Genomic DNA, 16,721 nt, shown 5'->3' with positions numbered 1-16,721 from the left:
ATGCAGTCTCCCAATCTTGGCTCCATATTTTATGTGTTCCGTAAGATTACAATCTCACATTTTTTTTTAATCGTAAATAAGGCACCAGCTCAGTTATAACTCACGTATAATATGCTGAAATTTCAATGAACAATCTTAAAATAAATTTCCAAATATAAACTGATTTCTTTCCTTTTATTTAAATTCTCCTTTATATATATATATATATATATATATTACCGGTTTTGTCTGCTTGGTAAACCTAGACTAAATATCTGATGAAACAGTTGCCCAGTAATCCACGGTTAACGTCCCCAGACAGATCACAGCTTTTATTGTCTATTAGCACCGATCTCAGCATAGCAAATTAAAGTTACAACCTTACACATCAGCATACAAAAATAAGAGTTACAATATTACACTAGCGGTTCTAGGCGCTCAGTCCGGACCCGCACGACCGCTACGGTCGCAGGTTCAATCCTGCCTCGGGCATGGATGTGTGTGATGTCCTTAGGTTAGTTAGGTTTAAGTAGTTCTAAGTTCCAGGGGACTGATGACCACAGATGTTAAGTCCCATAGTGCTCAGAGCCATTAATTACTTCTATGTTTATCTTGGCAGTTGTTCTTGATTGGAATTCAGGAATATTTACTTCGTCGTCTTTGGTGAAGGAGTTTCGGAAAACCGTGTTTAATAACTCAGTAACACTGTCATCAGTAGCTGCATCGTTGTCATCGTGCAGTGAAGGTACTGATTGCGTCTTGCCCAGGTGCATGTCCTCCACAGCATAATACTGCCCCCATCCGGCCTGCGTCCATAACAGTGCACGTTTCGAGCAGTCGTTCGCCTGGGTGGCAGTGTGTCTGGACACGACCATGAACGATGTGTAATTACAAACATGACAGGCGACACGTTTCCATCGATCGATGGACCAGTCACGATGACCCAGTGTCCATTGAAATCGTAACTGACGACGTCGTTGGATCAACATGGGAACACAATCGGATTTGCTCTGAACAGTGTACCCTGCCTGAGTGCTGTACTCCTTTGTCAGATCTGCGGCAGATCGCCACCTATTCTACTTTAGCAAGAAGGTAAGTCCCCTACCTCCAAGTCCAGTGATGAGGGGTGGACGTCGAAAACCTTCTCGTCCACTCTTGGTTTCCCCATCCTCAACCACGACAGCAGCAAGCAAAAAGCCCTTTCCCAGATGCTCGTTCCCAGGCGCTAGGTCATAACAATATGCCCTTTATCAATGCCGCTTACGTTGGTGATTTTCCACATTTGCGCCTCGTAGCGTCAATAGAATGACGCCCCATTCATCTGTAGTCCTCTTATACAGGATATCCCAGAAGGAATGGTTAATATTCAGGGATGTGACAGGAACGATCATTCGAAGCAAAAATGTCTAGTAAACATGGGCTCTGAACTGCATACCTTAACAACTATAAGAACTTCTCCATCTTCGATTCCGTGAAACAAATCTCTTCTAGTGCAAGCTCATAGCTTTCCATATTTTGCGAAGTGGTAGTATGGCCAAAAACAAGAAAAAAACCTCCAGTAAACATGGAGCACTTGTTCTCTTCGCTACTGTGTAGCCCATCTCTTCTACAGAACATGTGCTCATAGTTCTTAAGGTGTGTATATTAGAGACAATGTTTACTAGACTTTTTTGCTGGGAATGATCTTTCCGGTCAAGTTCCGGAGTACTGACAATTCCTCCTGGGATAACCCGTATGCTTCTTTAAAAGATCATGTGTCCGCAAGGCCACCAGGCTGCATTCAGTCTCGCGGTGGTCGGTGGTCATAAGTTTTGACTCATCAGTGTATAGCTGATTCGGCAAGTTTAAGAATATGTCGTACCCCAGAAGTTATATATTAGTCAGGAAGTACAAAAATCTTATTATATCTGAAACTACTGACTGTTATCCACTCAAAATTTTTTGTAGGCAGATTATTTTGATATGAAAATGGTAAGAACTTTTCAATAATATACCTAAAGCACAATTTTATACTACTATTTCACATACTTATGAGGAAAGTGCCCTCCCCCTAAAGTAGGCGTTCTAGTCTCCTGGCTCTGCATTCGCCTGACCGCTAGTTGCTGCTTATCACTTCGACGTTATATGTTTTGACAATTGATATAGTTTTAATTGTGCTGTATTTTTCGTTACTTCTCCCAGATATCAGCATGTAAGTCTTTCAACCTACATCTGTTCTTGAAACGTAATATTCAAGGTTAATGTTTATGTCTAAAACGTTTCATTTAGATGTTTGGTTAAAAATTTAATTAGTTAACAAAACGTAGGCTGTAGCTGCCTAAACGGGACTTCCTTAAGCTGATGAAACCGAACCGCTTACTTTTTCGTGTTTAAAGTCTGCCTGTCTTATTGGCTAGGAGTTCTACTGCAGATTCGAAGAAGATAATGGGGAGATCTTTTAAAATGACTAAAGCTATTGATGCAGTTCAGAAAAAGATGAGTTGGAAGAAGGTCGACAAACAGTTTAATGTAAAAAAGAAAATGAAAAAAAGGAACAAAGCTTGTGAGGTTGTCCGACATGAAGGTCGGTACACTTGAGGAAACAGCAAAACCAAAAAGGCAGACCTGTAATTTTGGGCAAAGATCTTAAAGAAGAGTTGATTTAATACTGTCTTGCTATGGAATCTCCTTTCTTAGATCTTACTCATAATAACTTGTACAGAATGGCCCAACAATTTGCAGAGAAAAATAGCACTGAAAGTTCTTTCATAGGCCAAATTGAGGGAAAAAAGTAAGTTGGACTTTTTCTTATGCGCCACCACACTGTCAGAATGAAAGCCTACAAAAACGTACTTCACCAGGGCTCTTGGGTTCAGCGAATAAAACAAAGAGAAATTTTATAATCTTCTGGGTGATGTTATATTATACCTAGTGTGAAACTAGATTATGTTTTCTCTGATATAATACATTTTTCCAGTTTTGTTTAGTGCTATTTCGATTATTTTTAGGAGTAATCAGATTTTGTCAAATATTTTTCAAACTCGCTGGGTATAATGTTTTTGAAAATAATTTTTTCCATATGAACTTTTAATTAGATTTTCTAAGAGCAAAATGTAAATGGTGACAAAAATGTAAAGTAAATAATACATGCTTTTAAAACATAATTTGTTATTATTTTCTTTTTTTAAAACAAAAGAGGGTCCGCTTTTGAGCACTTTGCTCTATTTTATGTCTTCTTTACAATAACACCATACTGTTATGTTTGATTAAACGCATTACATCTTCATATGAATCCTGGCCAAAATAAGTTTTCTAGTATGAAACACAGGTCTTACCTTGAGGAAGAACTTCTTGAAAATATGCGATTGGAGTACAGCAGTGTATCGAAGTCGATCACGGACGATAGGGAAACCAAAAGAGGAAAATCGAATCGTTTGAGGTTTGGTGATTAACAAGAAACTAAAAATTATGTGGACTGGTAACACAAAAAATAAGTACGATATGATATTGCAGTGCTTGTGTTATTCCAAATTACGATGCAAAGTTCCTTCGGACAAGCATGCATGTCTGAAGAAACAGGCACAGCGACGACTGCAGCCGTTATTAAATACATTAAATGTAATCGCAGTTGTGAATATGGATAACCATCGGCTTTATAATGGAATGACGACAGTGAAAATTTTTGCCGTACCGGGACTCGAATAATTTGAAATGTGTGGTAAGTTCCTATGGGACCAAACTACTAATGTCATCAGTCCCTAGGCTTATACACTACTTAATATAACTTGAACTAACTTACGCTAAGGACAACTCACACACCCATGCCCTGGGGAGGACTCGAACCTCCGGCGGGGGCAGCCGCGCAAACCGTGGCAAGGCGCCCAAGACCGCACAGCTAGCCCTCGCGGCCTCGAATAATTAACGCGAGCGGTCGCCTTATCATATGGCCATTCGAGCACGACTCAAGTGCAGTCTCAAACTTCCATATATCGTCAACTATTTGTCTACAATCTGTACTTGTACATCCATTATGTACACTCCTGGAAATGGAAAAAAGAACACATTGACACCGGTGTGTCAGACCCATCATACTTGCTCCGGACACTGCGAGAGGGCTGTACAAGCAATGATCACACGCACGGAACTGCGGACACACCAGGAACCGCGGTGTTGGCCGTCGAATGGCGCTAGCTGCGCAGCATTTGTGCACCGCCGCCGTCAGTGTCAGCCAGTTTGCCGTGGCATACGGAGCTCCATCGCAGTCTTTAACACTGGTAGCATGCCGCGACAGCGTGGACGTGAACCGTATGTGCAGCTGACGGACTTTGAGCGAGGGCGTATAGTGGGCATGCGGGAGGCCGGGTGGACGTACCGCCGAATTGCTCAACACGTGGGGCGTGAGGTCTCCACAGTACATCGATGTTGTCGCCAGTGGTCGGCGGAAGGTGCACGTGCCCGTCGACCTGGGACCGGACCGCAGCGACGCACGGATGCACGCCAAGACCGTAGGATCCTACGCAGTGCCGTAGGGGACCGCACCGCCACTTCCCAGCAAATTAGGGACACTGTTGCTCCTGGGGTATCGGCGAGGACCATTCGCAACCGTCTCCATGAAGCTGGGCTACGGTCCCGCACACCGTTAGGCCGTCTTCCGCTCACGCCCCAACATCGTGCAGCCCGCCTCCAGTGGTGTCGCGACAGGCGTGAATGGAGGGACGAATGGAGACGTGTCGTCTTCAGCGATGAGAGTCGCTTCTGCCTTGGTGCCAATGATGGTCGTATGTGTGTTTGGCGCCGTGCAGGTGAGCGCCACAATCAGGACTGCATACGACCGAGGCACACAGGGCCAACACCCGGCATCATGGTGTGGGGAGCGATCTCCTACACTGGCCGTACACCACTGGTGATCGTCGAGGGGACACTGAATAGTGCACGGTACATCCAAACCGTCATCGAACCCATCGTTCTACCATTCCTAGACCGGCAAGGGAACTTGCTGTTCCAACAGGACAATGCATGTCCGCATGTATCCCGTGCCACCCAACGTGCTCTAGAAGGTGTAAGTCAACTACCCTGGCCAGCAAGATCTCCGGATCTGTCCCCCATTGAGCATGTTTGGGACTGGATGAAGCGTCGTCTCACGCGGTCTGCACGTCCAGCACGAACGCTGGTCCAACTGAGGCGCCAGGTGGAAATGGCATGGCAAGCCGTTCCACAGGACTACATCCAGCATCTCTACGATCGTCTCCATGGGAGAATAGCAGCCTGCATTGCTGCGAAAGGTGGATATACACTGTACTAGTGCCGACATTGTGCATGCTCTGTTGCCTGTGTCTATGGGCCTGTGGTTCTGTCAGTGTGATCATGTGATGTATCTGACCCCAGGAATGTGTCAATAAAGTTTTCCCTTCCTGGGACAATGAATTCACGGTGTCCTTATTTCAATTTCCAGGAGTGTATATTCCCATACAGAGGAGACATTTTACTCGAAAGTCGCTTGCCCGTTGTGGCGGATAAATATGATATTGCATTGCCTGTGTTATTCCGAATTACGATGCAAAGTTCCTTCGGAGATGCACTCATATTGCTCTAACACTCACAGACAAATGAATGAGGCTCTAACCAGGTCAGAGAGGTAGGAGAGACGTCAAATGCCATCAGCCAATCTGACGTAAGATTACCCCATCATAACTACCCTGTTGCAAACCTTCCCAGCAAACATGTTTTCAGACATAATGATTGAAGCAGAAGAAATGAACTAAAATTTGTGCTTCAGTCATTATCGTAGATAAAGAAGAGACTTAAGTGTCTCAGGGAAAAATATAATTCAAATGGTTCAAATGGCTCTGAGCACTATGGGACTCAACTGCTGAGGTCATTAGTCCCCTAGAACTTAGAACTAGTAAACCTAACTAACCTAAGGACATCACAAACATCCATGCCCGAGGCAAGATTCGAACCTGCGACCGTAGCGGTCTCGCGGTTCCAGACTGCAGCGCCAGAACCGCGCGGCCACTTCGGCCGGCAAAAATATAATTATAAGATGCTTTCAGACAACTGAAGCATGGAAATGATACGTTTCCGGACACAGATTTATATTCAAAATAGTATGTACTCACTCCCCTCTCCAAGTCCTAGAAGTCTGTAACGGAAGTTTCTCAACACCCAATATACAGGGTGAGTCACTAACTACTGCCACCTTGAACAACTCCGAAAGTATGATAGTAGCTTGGAACGTTTGTGGGATAAATGTTGCATGGCACAACGGGGGCCATAATATGACGTTGGATTTTTGTTGCTAGGTGGGTTCAAATGGCTCTGAGCACTATGGGACTTAACTTCTGAGGTCATCAGTCCCCTAGAACTTAGAACTACTTAAATCTAACTAACCTAAGGACATCACACACATCCATGCCCGAGGCAGGATTCGAACCTGCGACCGTAGCGGTCGCGCGGTTCCAGACTGCAGCACCTAGAACCGCTCGGTTGCTAATCAGGGTCGCGTCAGATATATGAAGGTCAACTTTTTTTTTAATGGGATGCTATAGTTTGGTATTTATTTTCTGATAGCTGTTATCGAGACGAACCTATGGTACACCGCTGCAAGAAGGGGGGCAAGTTCCTTTGCGTACTCTGTGTATCCCATCAGGTCCAGCGGCCTTTCCTCTTTAGAGCGTTTTTAATTGTTCTTCTATCCCTCTGTTATCTATTTCAATACCTACCATTTTGTCATCTGTGCGACAATCTAGAGAAGGAACTACAGTGCAGTCTTCTTCTGTGAGACAACACTGGAAAAAGACATTTAGTATTTCGGCCTTTAGTCTGTCATTCTCTGTTTCAGTACCATTTTGGTCACAGAGTGTCTGGAGATTTTGTTTTGATCCACCTACCGCTTTGACATAAGACCAAAATTTCTTAGGATTTTCTGCCAAGTCAATACACAGAACTTTACTTTCGAATTCATTGAGCGCTTCTCGCATAGCCCTCCTCACACTACATTTCGATTCGTGTAATTTTTGTTTGTCTGCAAGGCTTTGGCTATGTTTATGTTTGCTGTGAAGTTCCCTTTGCTTCCGTAGCAGGTTTCTAACTCTGTTGTTGTACCACGGTGGCTCTTTTCCATCTCTTACAATCTTGCTTGACACATACTCATTTAATGCATATTGTACGATGGTTTTCAACTTTGTCCATTGATCCTCAACACTATCTGTACTTGAGACAAAACTTTTGTGTTGAGCCGTCAAGTACTCTGAAATCTGCTTTTTGTTACTTTTGCTAAATAGAAACCAGTGTTCTTATTTCTATAGCGTTTTGAAAGTTTAACTTTAATTATAATCACGCTGTATAATATCTGTGTATCGGAGTCTCGATATTTTTAAAATTATGACTGTTGATATTTTTTAAAATATCGGGAGTCCGGTTTATCGATATTTAATAGAACATATCTGCACCAGCCTCGATATATCGACTGCAGTATCGATACAAAGACGGTGGGAGTACCTACATACCACCTTATAAAATAACGGCTCCACATTGTAAATATTCTGCCGGACTTAGAGCTGAATATTTAAGTACTGATTTATTATTAGATATTCTGTACATCAATAAGTTATCAACCTGCTTATTCCCCTTAATGAAAGAACTGAAAGGTAAACGATGCACGATCATGCTTGGTGAGACTTCGTTGCTAATAATGGTATAACTGTATGTAAGTGACACAAAAAGGTGACCGATGGGTCTGTCGGTCGGTTCCGTCACGTATCCGATTTGTTCGGAACATTTCATGTCGACTTCCCCGGTTTTTCATTTCTGCAAACGCCATTAACCTGCATGGTAGCGTCAAGAATCCGTAGTGAAGTTAAACGTCACAGTTCCTGTTGGTGGCGCTGCGCGCCGGTCACGTCAGCATTTCCCCTCACACGTATCCGTCCATCGCAAATATCTTGTCATTTTCAACAACTGGTTTTGAAGAATGCCGATGTTAAGAAATGGAACATTAGTTGCGTTAAAAATTATTTTTAACGAAACTGGTGCGCATCAGAAATCTTGTCATTCCAATCTCACCGCTACCCGCCCCCCCTCCCCCCCTCAAACGTAATCGGACTTCTTCTTTGTGCAACCTACTGAATATTTGCTTCACACAGTCACAGAGAAAGACTGGACGCGATGGAAGACCAAAAAGTAGTAAGATTCCTCCACACAGTGAAAGTAAATTTATGGTTTACTACAAGAACAGTTTCAAATATTCACAGGAAATTAAGAAAAAATATAATATAAAACAAAAATATCGGCACTCGTCATTGCCGTTCCGATAGCCGTATATCGATATATTCGATGAAAAAATATCGCCGATATATGTCGAAAGTTCTGGGAAAAATATAGATGTGTCAATATTTTATCAACAGCCCATATATGAGGGGGGGACCCAAAAATAATCGGAATTTCTTTCTAGAAAGCATATACTTTATTGTTTTCAAATACAACCTTAATCTTCTTCGAAGTACTCTCCTTTAGCATTAATACACTTGTCCAGGCGTTCATTCCAGTGTTCGAAACACCTTTTAAATTCGTCCTCTTTGATACCTGCTAGCACTTTCATGACATCGCGTTTTACGTCTTCCACATCCGCAAAACGCTTCCCTCTCAAGTCTCTTTTCATCCTCGGGAATAGGAAGAAGTCCGAGGGTGCTAAATTCGGCGAATAGGGAGCGTGGGTCAAGGCAGTCGTCTTCGTTGAGGCCAAAAACTGGCGAGCGCTGTGAGCCGTGTGCGCGGCAGCATTCTCGTGATGCAGGAACCACACGCCAGAATCCCACAAAGCCGGACGTTTTCGCGACAAACTTCTGCGAAGCCGTTTTATAACCTCCAAATAGGATTGTTGGTTTACTGTCTGGTTTTCAGGGACAAATTCAGAGTGTGCGATTCCTTTGATGTCAAAAAAACAGATCAACATCGTTTTCACATTCAATTTCACTTGTCGAGCTTTTTTTGGTCGAGGTGAGCCAGGTGACTTCCATTGTGATGACTGTTGTTTACTTTCTGGATCGTACCCACAGCACCATGACTCATCACCTGTAATGATTTTGTTGAAAAAATGTGGATCATCTTTGAACGCGTCATTTATTTCGAGATAGTCTTGAACGCGACAATCCCCTTGATCTCCGGTAAGAAGCTTCGGCACGAATTTTGCTGCCACTCTTCGCATCCCAAAAGCGATGGTGAAGATGCGCTGAATTGAGCTCCGGGACAACCCGGAGAAGTTCTCGAGTTGATCGATTATCCTGCGTTGATCATCACTGATGAGATCACGGATTTTGTCGATGTTGTCTTCACTTCGAGCAGTTGAAGGTCGACTGGAACTGGGCTGATCTTCAACGACCATTTCTCTCTTTTTAAACCAAGAAAACCATTCGTACACTTGACTTTTACTAAGAGCATGGTCTTTGTAGGTTGTCTGAATCACTGCAACAGTTTCTGCTGCGTTCTTGCCGAGCAAGAAACAAAACTTCACTGCCGCACATTGTTCATAAGAACTAGCCACTTCCTCGTGTCACGTCTGCACTGTACGCACACTCAAAGAACTGCCAAAGAAACCACACTTGTCACTGTTGGGTGACGCCGCGTGGCAGAATGACTCAGCAGAGCTCCTACTGCAACCCTCTGGCGGCGCAACCTGCTACTACAGGTGCATTACGATTCCGGTTACTTTTGGGTCCCCCCTCGAATATATCCAATATGTGCGTGAGGTTGACATATTGCGTATTTTATGCGTGTTCTTGAACAAGATTTTAAAACACGTTCAGCAGATATGTTTGCCCACCCTCTAGTTTGACCTCGCCTTCAACATCCCGTGAATAGGAGAGCGGTAGTTGTAAGTCCTATGTACAGTACTTGCAGTCGGTCTCTAATCTGCGGGAGTGTGACGGAGCAAGGGACCAACAAGCGGTGCACGCGAAGGTTTAAAATCTGCACATTCAGGAGGTCATAACTGCTTACTACCGGAATTATGGCCCAACTTTTCACGTGAGATCGATAGCTGGGTCTGTTATTTTTCTAGTGTATTTTTTCTCCTTAAAATGTGAGCTCAAGTTTGTGGTGTCTCCTTGTTGCGCTAATCCAGAGGACTGCTACGTCTCAGCACTTAGAGCCACCTATTTCCTTCTCTGAAAGTTGTATAACACAAACATGACACGATACTTTACACACAGCCATTACAGTCATATACAATTACACACAAATACACTTAAGGCACAACACTCATTAAGGGACCACATAGCAATCTGATTTATGTAATTTCTTATGTTTATGGTGTGTGAAGTTCAGAACTCAAATCTTTATTCCCCAAAACAGTGCGTTGCAACTCTAAAAAATTCTCGACAAAATGGACTGACAAATTTTCCGACTGGATTTAATACGTGAAAGCAAGACCGATTTTTCTCAACAGACCGGGTGGCTGTGTAGTAGAACGATGGCGTGCCACGTATGGGTTACAGGTTCGATTCTTGGCTGATGCAAATTTTTAAACAGAAGTGCATGTTCTACTAGCAATTCCGTGAAGCTTAACTTAAAGATGAGAAAAAGTCAGTAGCGATCGAGACTGCTAATCGCTGGTTCGAATGTCGTTTCGGTTGTTATTTTTTTCGTTTCCTCCCGTTCATTTTGAATACATACGTCATTTAAACATAAAATTCATCAAATATATGTAAATTAACAGATATATAACTGCTGTTTTTTAAATAAATAATTACTGATCTTTCATAAAAGATCGTTTGAACAAAAAAAAGCATTATAAATTAAATTTCTGTACATCCTTATGTTCAATGGCTCTGAGCACTATGTGACTTAACTTCTGAGGTCATCAGTCGCCTAGAACTTAGAACTAATTAAACCTAACTAACCTAAGGACATCACACACATCCATGCCCGAGGCAGGATTCGAACCTGCGACCGTAGCGGTCACACGGTTCCAGACTGTAGCCCCTAGAACCGCACGGCCACTCCGGCCGGCTACATCCTTATGTATTTTACGCTTCATGGGAATATTCATGGAACATGCAACTTTGTTTAAAACTTTGGCAGGACTAGGTTCAAATGGTTCAAATGGCTCTGAGCACTATGGGACTTAATATCTATGGTCATCAGTCCCCTAGAACTTAGAACTACTTAAACCTAACTAACCTAGGGACATCACACAACACCCAGTCATCACGAGGCAGAGAAAATGCAGGACTAGGAATCGAATCCATGTCCCACACATGGTGGGCGATCATTCTGTCATACGGTCACACGACCTGTCGAGAAATGTCGACCCTGCTTTAACATGTTAAAGACATTCGGAAAACTTCAAAGTTGATTTCATCCAGAATTTTTTAGAGTTGCATCGAGCTGCTTTTGTGGATTCATGTTTGATTTCTAAACTTCACCTACCATATATGAACCATTGTGCACGGCGAAAGAAAACACTTTCGGATTAAGTGGCCGAACTTCTAGTGTCCCAGCTAACAATATCATATGCTCCAATACCAGTGTTCTCCGTCCATGCAACAGAAATCGCAGGGCAGATCATAAGGTCACTCGACAAAATATCAATCAACACCTTAAAAGAGCACAATGGCCGTTATAGAGAGCTCTAGATGGCGTATAACTGGTACCAGGCGCTCCCGTGACTTTCTGTTGTTAACGGACGTCATGCCAGTGACAAAATTTGGAAATTTGTGGTAAGATCCTCTGCGACCAAACTGCTGAGGTCAGCGGTCCCTACGCTTACTCACTACTTAACCTAACTTACGCTAAGAACAACACAGACACCCATGCCCGAGGGAGAACTCGGACCTCCGACGGGGGAGTCGGGCGGACCGTGATAAGCCCCCCCTCCCCCCCCCCCCCAGACCACGCAGCTACCCGGGGCGGCAAACCAGTGAAAAGCGTGTATGTGTATGACCGTTGTACACTCAGGTGACAAAAATGATGGGAAAGCGATAGGTACATAAACAGATGGCGGTATTATCGCGTACAAAAGGTATAAAAGGGCAGCGCATTGACCGAGCTGTAATTTGCACTCAGGTGATGCACGAGAAAAGGTTTCCGACGTGATTACGGCCGCACGACGGGAATTGACAGGCTTTGAATGCGGTGTGGTAGTTGGAGCTAGACGCAAGGGACATTGCATTTCGGAAATAGTTAGGGAATTCAGTATCTCGCGATCCGCAGTGTCAATAGTGTGCCGAGAACACAAAATTTCAGGCATTACCTCTCACCACGGCCAACGCAGTAGCCTACGGCCTTCACTTAACGAACGAGAGCAGCGGTGTTTGCGTAGACTTGTCAGAGTTAACAGACAAGCAACAGTGCATGAAATAACAGCAGAAATCGGTGTGGGAAGTACGACGAACATATCCGTTAGGATAGTGCGGCGAAATCTGGCGTAATGGGCTATGGCAGTAGATGATCGACGCGTGTGCCTTTGCTAACAGCACGACATCGCCTGCAGCGCCTCTCCTGGGCTCGTGACCATACCTGTTGTAACATACACGACTTGAAAACAGTGGCCTTCAGACGAGTCCCAATCTGAGTTCATAAATGATGACGGTAAGGTTCGAATGTGGCGCAGACCCCCCGAAGCCGTGGACCTAAGTTGTGAACAAGGCACTGTTCCAAGCTGGTAGTGGCTCCATAACGGTGTAGGCTGTGTTTACATGGAATGGGCTGGGTCCTCTGGTCCAACTGAACCGATTATTGACTTGAAATGGTAATGTTCGGCTACATTCACGGCCATTCACTGACTTCATGTTCACAAACAGTGGTGGAATTTTTACGGATGACAATGCACCATGTCACTGGGCCACAATTGTACGCGATTGTTTTGAAGAACATTCTGGACTAATCGAGAGGTCAATTCGTGCACAAAATCCTGCACCGACGACACTTTCGCAATTGTGGACGGCTACGAAGGCAGCATCCCTCAGTATTTCTTCAGGGGACTCCTTCGACTTGTTGAGTCGATGCTACACTACTCGCCATTAAAATTGCTACACCACGAATATGACGTGCTACAGACGCAAAATTTAACCGACAGGAAAAAGATTCCGTGATATGCAAATGATTAGCTTTTCAGAGCATTCACACAAGGTTGGCGCCGGTGGCGACACCTACAACGTGCTGACATGAGGAAAGTTTCCATCCGATTTCTCATACACAAACAGCAGTTGACCGGCGTTGCCTGGAGAAACGTTGTGATGCCTCGTGTAAGGAGGAGAAATGCGTACCATCACGTTTCCGACTTTGATAGGGGACGGATTGTAGCCTATTGCGATTGCGGTTTATCGTATCGCGACATTGCTGCTCGCGTTGGTCGAGATCCAATGACTGCTAGCAGAATATTTAATCTGTGGGTTCAGGAGGGTAACACGGAACGCCGTGCTGGATCGCAACGGCCTCGTATCACTAGCAGTCGATATGACAGGCATCTTATCCGCATGGCTATAACGGATCGTGCAGCCACGTCTCGACCTCTGAGTCAACAGATGTGGGCGTTTGCAAGACAACAACCATCTGCACGAACAGTTCGACGACGTTTGCAGCAGCATGGACTATCAGCTCGGAGACCATGGCTGCGGTTACCCCTGGCGCTGCATCACAGGCAGGAGCGCCTGCGATGGTGTACTCAACGACGAACATGGGTGCACGAATGGCAAAAAGTCATTTTTTCGGATGAATCCAGGTTCTGTTTACAGCATCATGATGGTCGCATCCGTGTTTGGCGACATCGCGGTGAACGCACATTGGAAGCATGTATTCGTCATCGCCATACTGGCGTATCACCCGGCGTGGTGGTATGGGGTGCCATTGGTTACAGGTCTCGGTCACCTCTTCTTCGCATTTACGGCACTTTGAACAGTGGACGTTACATTTCAGGTGTGTTACGACCCGTGGCTCTACCTTTCATTCGATCCCTGCGAAACCCTACATTTCAGCAGGATAATGTACGACCGCATGTCGCAGGTCCTGTACGGGCCTTTCTGGATACAGAAAATGTTCGACTGCTCCCCTGGTCAGCACATTCTCCAGATCTCTCACCAATTGAAAACGTCTGGTCAATGGTGGCCGAGCAACTGGCTTGTCACAATACGCCAGTCACTACTCTTGATGAACTGTGGTATCGTGTTGAAGCTGCATGAGAAGCTGTACCTGTACACGCCATCCAAGCTCTGTTTGACTCAATGCCCAGGCGTGTCAAGGCTGTTTTACGGCCTAAGGTGGTTGTTCTGGGTACTGATTTCTCAGGATCTATGCACCCAAACTGCGTGAAAATGTAATCACATGTCAGTTCTAGTATATTTGTCCAACAAATGCCCGTTTATCATCTGCATTTCTTCCTAGTGGAGCAATTTTAATGGCCAGTAGTGTACTTCGAGTGGCTGCTCTGCGCCGGGCAAAATGAAGCCCGACACGGTATTAGGAGGGAGCCTATGACTTTTGTCACCTGAGTGTATAGTATCAGTGCAGTACAGTGGGTCGACGTGGAGACGTGACAGAAGTGCGCAATCATGTATGACTACGCTAATGAGCGCACGTGAACGAAGAAGCCTAGTTAATTGGAGTATCAACGCAGATTTTGCAGTTTGTCTACAAGAAACAGTACATCAATCGCAGCGATGTAACACGGCGTAAGAATAGTGGTCGTCAGAAGATCATAAGCGACAGAGACCGGAGATGAGTGCTGTGGCTTGTCAGTAACAGTCGCTTTCAAACCCGACTGAAATTCCTGCTGTCACTGTATGTAGGTCTATCTCCAGTTTTCGAGTGAACATTGCGAATGGAACGTTATGCCATGCACTTGGAATAGGGTACCTCAGAGAAGACCATTTCACAGAGCGGTACATAGACCTGCACGTCCTCATTGGCCCAATCAACATAGCAACTGGACAGCAGTAATTGGGGGCGTGTAGCGTGGTCCGAAGAGTCGCGATTTTGTCTCTTTTTCAAATAATACGAGGCATCGAGCGTCACGACAGCAGAATGAGAGCAATGTGTGAAGAGTACAGTTCAGGCGGAAAATATCTCTGTGATGTTCTGGGGATTTTTTTTCGTATCACGATTTGACATCACTTAATCAGGTTACCATGAACAGGAACCAGCATGTAATATTAAGCGGTATTATCGAGATGTCTTCTAGAGATAATTAAGTTTTTGTCCTGTGTTCTTACTACCCCCAGTCTCCATATTGCTGAAATGACAGAATGTTGGAAAAGGGACATTTTAATCCATCCAGTATCATCTAGTGTGGCAGACAGTTATCATTCAGACAAATGACGAGTGGAAATGCAAAAGGCTACTGCCAGACCTCAAATACGCCAGGAGAATTAAAAAACTATCTACCTCATTTGAACATAACTTACTTGTATCCAAAAACTAAACTTAACTCCTCCCGAACAGGCGTCACTGGATGCGGATACGGAGGGGCATGTGGTCAGCACACCGCTCTCCCGGCTGTATATCAGTTTCCGAGACCGGAGCCGCTACTTCTCAATCAAGTAGCTCATCAGTTTGCCTCACAAGGGCTGATTGCACCCCGCTTGCCAACAGCGCTCGGTAGACAGGATGGTCACCCATCCAAGTGCTAGCCCAGCCCCACGGCGCTTAACTTTGGTGATCTGACGGGAACCGGTGTTACCACTGCGGCAAGGCCGTTGGCTATATATATATATATATAATGCCAGACCAGGAAGCCGACTGGTTCTAAGTAAAGATAAACAAATTTTTATTTCAGATGCCATTAATACAGAGGCATTACGTTTATTTTTCACAATACAGCTGCCAAACCATACTAGCAATATTTTAGCTACAAGAACTGTACTTAACAAAAACCGTTTCACGTTTCTATTCAATTTTTTTTTCAATTCAGGGAAAAAATCTCTCAGTATTGGCATCTGTTTCTTACGCAACACCATTCTTGGGTTCAGATGTTAGAAAGTTTACTGTAAAACTTCCTGTGCAGCTGAGGAAGAATGGCAACATCGTCATCAGGCATTTCTCTATGCCTGGACTTTCACATGAAGCGCTTCATGGCATGCATCTGCCATGTTCTTTCCTCTCGTGAGTACATTGACATTTGTCCATTCTTATGTTTGAGCGTAAGAACTTTTATGTAGCTATTTGAGGTTGTTGTTGTGGTCTTCAGTCTAGAGACTGGTTTGATGCAGCTCTCCGTGCTACTCTATCCTGTGCAAGCTTCTTCATCTCCCAGTACCTACTGCAACCTACATCCTTCTGAATCTGTTTAGCGTATTCATCTCTTGGTCTCCCTCTACGATTTTTACCCTCCACGCTGCGCTCCAATACTAATCTGGTGATCCCTTGATGCCTCAGAATATGTCCTACCAAGCGATCCCTTCTTTTAGTCAAGTTGTGCCACAAATTTCTCTTCTCTCCAACTCTATTCAATACCTCCTCATTAGTTATGTGATCTACCCATCTATCTTCGGCATTCTTCTGTAGCACCACATTTCGAAAGCTTCTATTCTCTTCTTGTCAAAACTATTTGTCGTCCATCTTTCACTTCCATACATGGCCACACTCCATACCAATACTTTCAGAAACACTTCCTGACACTTAAATCTACACTCGATGTTAACAAATTTCTCTTCTTCAGAAACGCTTTCCTTGCCATTGCCAGTCTACATTTTATATCCTCTCTACTTCGACCATCATCAATTATTTTGCTCCCCAAATAGCAAAACTCATTTACTACTTAAGCGTCTCAT

The 16,721-nt window shown here is 44.3% G+C and overlaps 1 protein-coding gene and 1 pseudogene across 1 annotated transcript in view; both read right to left on the bottom strand.

Moving 5' to 3' along the window:
* LOC126155819 (sperm flagellar protein 2-like) overlaps positions 1 to 16,721 on the bottom strand; it is a 147,138-nt gene that overhangs the window by 113,154 nt on the left and 17,263 nt on the right. The gene's annotated exons all lie outside the window — the stretch shown is intronic.
* Positions 15,535 to 15,652, bottom strand: LOC126163346 (5S ribosomal RNA; annotated as a pseudogene).

This window comes from Schistocerca cancellata, chromosome 2 (assembly GCF_023864275.1).
Source record: "Schistocerca cancellata isolate TAMUIC-IGC-003103 chromosome 2, iqSchCanc2.1, whole genome shotgun sequence".
NCBI lineage: Eukaryota > Metazoa > Arthropoda > Insecta > Orthoptera > Acrididae > Schistocerca > Schistocerca cancellata.
The sequence above is the reverse complement of the archived record's forward strand: the minus strand, read 5'-3'. Positions and strand labels throughout refer to the sequence as shown.